Below are 5,207 nucleotides of genomic sequence, written 5' to 3'. Positions count from 1 at the left end.
TAAAATGTTCAAAATCATATCTCACCAGCAATCCAGAGAATTTTACATTACAGTAGAATATTTCCACTCTGTGGGATGAACTTCAAAAGATTTTAGACAACAGGCACTTACTAGGATCTTTAGCCAACAACATCTCAGCCCATTTAGTATATTCCATTCTCTTAACGAGGTCATCGTCCACGGTCCAGCTGTCAGGATTGTCAGCAAACACTACACAGCAGGACTGCTTCACATATAACATTATCAAAGAGCCAACCACTTCTGATCCCTTCATAACACTGGCAACATTAAGTCTGTAATCAATGTCACTTGGAGAGGAACAATTATGCACAATCTTTAGTTTTCTTTTGATAATGTTAGAGATAAAACTACCAGGTTCTTCAAGACTACATCCAACAACTTTCCTCAAATCAGTGACACCTACAAATATAAACCCACCATTTGCATTTGCAAAGGAAGACATTAATGCCGGAATGGCTTCTTTTATCCTCTCTGATGTCTTTTTCCCTGAAAAATCTTTCAATTCAATGCATTCAGACTCACCGAAATTAAAAACGTCACCATATTGAAATTCTTTTTGATTTAACATATCAGAATTCCCACATTTAGGGATTAAATAAGACTTTTTTGCTGCTGGACCATTACTAGAATCTGAATCTTCTTCATCACTACTTTGGGATAGAGTGGGTTTATTTCTGAATAAATCCTCCACTTGAAGGGGACTTAATTCAAAGCGTTGAGTGCCTGTCCTAGAGTAAACATTGCTTGCTATAGAACACAATCGTGGCAAATTCCATCCTTCATCAATGCTATTGGTCCAAGACTGCACAAAAATCCACATGGTGCTCCCTTGCTGCATGAATTCTAGGAATGACGGGTTTTTTACCAAATTGGAAATTCCTTGTTCAATATCTAATCCAATTGCATCAGTAATCTTGTTGTAACCCTTATTCCCCACTTTCACATGAATGATTCCACCACCCGAATTTAAAAGAGCACATGCTGCTATAACTATGTTTCTGCACTGCTCCTTTTTCAAAGAATTGTCTTTCATTTTTTCCCTGTGCATTTCCCCAAAGTCTGCAGTGCCTGCATCCAGCACCAGGTCCGGATACGAGGTCTTCATCGGTCGAATGTTCTCAAGAGCCATCCTGAAATAAAACAATACATAGGAAATGTATTAGATGGAAATGCAACAGCAATATCCAACTTCCTATTGTGGTTAAAGGTCTCACTTCATATGTGTCCATGTCACACGATGTGTGTCAAATTAATGCATTGCAGTGGGAATCTCAGGACAAAGCATTTATTTAGCACTTGAATAATAATGAATACATTTATTGGCCAAGCATGTACACATACAAGGAATTTGCCTTGGTGCTCCGCTCGCAAGTAACATGACATACAGTAAACCATTAAGAATAAAACATAAAAACATTAATAATAAAACATTATAGCTTAAACATGTGAATTAAATAAACTACCAGAGCAAAAGGAGGCTACAGACTTTTGGTTATTGAGTAAAACTACTGCTCGTCTGGCTGTGGCGGCTTTGACGGTCCGGAGTCGCCTTCCAGAGGGAAGTGCTTTAAAGGGTTTGTTGTCAGGATGAGAGGGGTCAGGGACGATCTTATCCGTTCGCTTCCCGGCCGTTGCAGTGTACAGTTTGTCAATGGGGGTGGGGGGGGGGAAAGAAAGGTTGCAGCCAACAACCGTCTCAGCTGATCGAATGATTCGCTGCAGCCTCAGGATATCGTGCTTGGTGGCTGAGCCAAACCAGACCATGATGGAGAAGGTGAGGACAGACTCTATGATGGCAGTATAGAATTGGACCATCATCATAAAGGAATCATGGGATTTGGATTTTAAAAGCATTGGAATGGAGGTTTCAGTTTCAGTTTAGCTTCTGGCCACGTGTGCGGAGGTAGTGAAAGCCTTTGTTGCGTGCTGACCAGCAAGCGGAAAGACAATGCATGATTAAAATCAAGCCATACAGTTTACAGATACATAAGGGAATATAGTTTAGTGCAACATAAAGCCAGTAAAGTCTGATCAAACATCGTCCAAGGGTCCTGATAAGGTAGATAGTAGTTCAGGACTGCTCTCTGGTTGCGGCAGGATGGTTCGGTCGGAATGGGTGGGTGGGGGGCAGTGAATTAAAAAGGGGGCTTGGGAGCGAGGCACCAATTAAATGAAAGAGGATGTGGGAATAATATCCCAATTAAACAAGTTGCAATGGACAGGAACATACTATAGTCTATATTTGAACAAAACAAATTGAGACCGTCTAGGAAGGAACTGCAATGCTGGTTTACACCGAAGATAGACATAAAATGCTGGAGTAACTCAGCGGCTCAGGCAGCATCTCTGGAGAAACTGAATAGGTAATGTTTCCATCACCTATTCCTTTTCTCCAGAGACGCTGCCTGACCCGCTGAGTTACTCCAGCATTTAGTGTCCATCTTGAGAGTGACTGTCATTGTATTAACACTAATCATTAACTTTCAATGGTACACAAAAATGCTGGAGAAGCTCAGCGGGTGCAGCAGCATCTATGGAGCGAAGGAAATAGGCAACGTTTCGGGCCGAAACCCTTCTTCAGACTATAGATGCTGCTGCACCCGCTGAGTTTCTCCAGCATTTTTGTGTACCTTCGATCTTCCAGCATCTGCAGTTCCTTCTTGAACACATTAACTCTCAATGACCGAGATTGCTGTGGATTTAAATTCCAATTGTTGCAAATACTTATGAGAAATAGTGCGCTCCCGATGTCGTTTTCCAAATCCACACTTTTGATTGCAATTCCAATCTGATTCAGTCCTGTAATAAAAGACATTAAGAAAATATTGATGTGAGCGCTGAATTACTATCTCGGAGCGGGATGATGCCTTGCTGGGTGGGGATCGTCTGTGTTGATGTTCCAGAGTGTTGGGCCTGCTGACTTTAACACCGTGGAGGTATGGTTTGCGGAGTTTCTAGCCTCGGGCGCCACTGACTTTAACACCGTGGAGTCCTGCGACCCTTGCCGGGTGGGGGGATGGGGGACGCCAGTGTTGGAGCTCCGCCTAGCTCGGCCTGCAGACTCGGAAGCTGTGGTCTCCGGTAAGAAGCGGCTGATTCGGAAACTCCAAGCCGCTGAGTGTGTTCTTCCGTTCCAACGCCGGAGTTCCGATCATCCCGGCGAGAAGGCCGGTACATCGGGCCGTCCATAGCGGCGACTGCAGAGGGGGGGGGGGGGGGGGGGGGGGGTCTCAAAGACCCTGACCACGGGTGAACAAAGAGGAAGATGACTGAACTTTATTGCCTTCCCTCACAGTGGGAAACGTTGATTCCGCTGTGGGGGATGTTCATGTTAAATTCTATGGTGTATTGTGTTGTTTTTAGTCGCATGGCTGTATGGTAATTCAACTCTCACTGTACCAATTGTGTGCATGTGACAATAAATGTAACTTGAACTAATGATTAATAAGTTTGCAGGTGACATGAAAATTACAGGTGTTGTAGATGAAGAAGAAGAAAGCTGTCTTGGGCTACAGCTGGATATAGATCGACTTCTGTACCTTCTGCTGGACAGGAGCAGGGATAAGAAAGAATGACCGGGATGGGACAAATCTTTGATTATGTTAGCTCCTTCCTAATGCAGCATACGGTGTAGACGGAGGCATTGGCCAGTTGAACTGGGCTACATGTAGAACTGTCCGAATGTCTTTGTTCTCGGCAGTGCTGATCCAAACCAAGCTGTGATGCAACCAGACAATATGCAGGAGTCATGGAAGACATCCTGAATTTCATCCATGTCGAATTTCATCCATGTCCACAGGAAGTAAAGAAATTAGACTGCCTTCTTTGGTGTCGCATTAATGTAGTTGGTCCATGATAGATCTTTGGTAATATGAACACCAAGAAAATTGAAGTTCTCAACCATTACCACATATACGCACCACATTATGCTCCATCATTTGTCTGCACACATAACCTATCTGTTTCCCACTGCAGCCTCTGTATTGTCCTCACGACTATTAAAATAAAAATGGATACAAAGTGCTGGAGTAATTCAGTCTGAAGAAGAGTCCCGACCCGAAGAATCCATGTTCTTCAGAGATGCTGCCTATCCCACCAAGTTGCTTCAGCATTTTGTCTTTTTTTGTAAACCAACATCTGCAGTTCTTTGCATCCAAAATAATACTTTATCCTTTTCACTGTAATTATAGACAATAGGTGCAGGAGTAGGCCATTCGGCCCTTCGAGCCAGCACCGCCGTTCAATGTGAGATCATGGCCGATCATCCCCAATCAGCACCCAGTTCCTGCCTTCCCCCCATATCCCCAGATTCCGCTATCTTTAAGAGCCCTATCTAGCTTATATATTACTAAGAACTGCAGTTTTATTTACAATAGTGTTACAACTGATTGGTGCAGATTGGGAGCAACATATGAAACCAGTCAGCTCCTGCTTTTCATAGACAATTGGCTTCCGAACAATCTAATGAATTGAGAAAAAATAAAAAACAGATGAGACACAAGAGATTGCAGATGCTGGAATCTCCAAATTGTAGGAGGAACTCAACAGGTCTAGCAGCATCTGTGGCAAACATTGGGTAGGAAGGAACTGCAGATGCTGGTTTACACCGAACATAGGTACAAAATGCTGGAGTAATTCAGCAGGTCAGGCAGCATCTGAGAAAATAAATAAGTAACGTTTCAGGTTGAGATCCCCATCCTCGGAGTTTCGGGAGAGGCCCTACATCGAGTTTCGGGTTGAGCCCCCTACATCACTTTACGAATTTGCTGTTATGAAGTTCATTGAATGCAGACAGGTGGGGCTATTCAGTTAACTTCCAGCTCCATCCGTCCATTATCGCTGCCAAGAAAAAGCCGCCAACTTTGAACGTGGAAATCAATAAAAACAGCTAGATTAAAACTGGCCTCTAAAAGAGTTGCCTCCAAATTATGTGAGAAGTGAATGAGAAATTAGGTAACACAGAATTAGTGTGAATGACGACAGATGGCACAATGGGCTAAGTGTTCGGCTGGCGACCGGAAGGTAGCCGGGTCGAATCCCGCTTGGAGTGCATACTGTCGTTGTGTCCTTGGGCAAGACACATCACCCACCTTTGCCTGTGTGTGAATGTGTGTGAGTGATTGGTGGTGGTCGGAGCAGATTAGCAGCCACGCTTCCGTCAGTCTGCCCCAGGGCAGCTGTGGCCA

Source organism: Amblyraja radiata, chromosome 28 (assembly GCF_010909765.2).
Source record: "Amblyraja radiata isolate CabotCenter1 chromosome 28, sAmbRad1.1.pri, whole genome shotgun sequence".
Classification (NCBI taxonomy): Eukaryota; Metazoa; Chordata; class Chondrichthyes; order Rajiformes; family Rajidae; genus Amblyraja; species Amblyraja radiata.
This window is presented reverse-complemented; position numbering follows the sequence as displayed.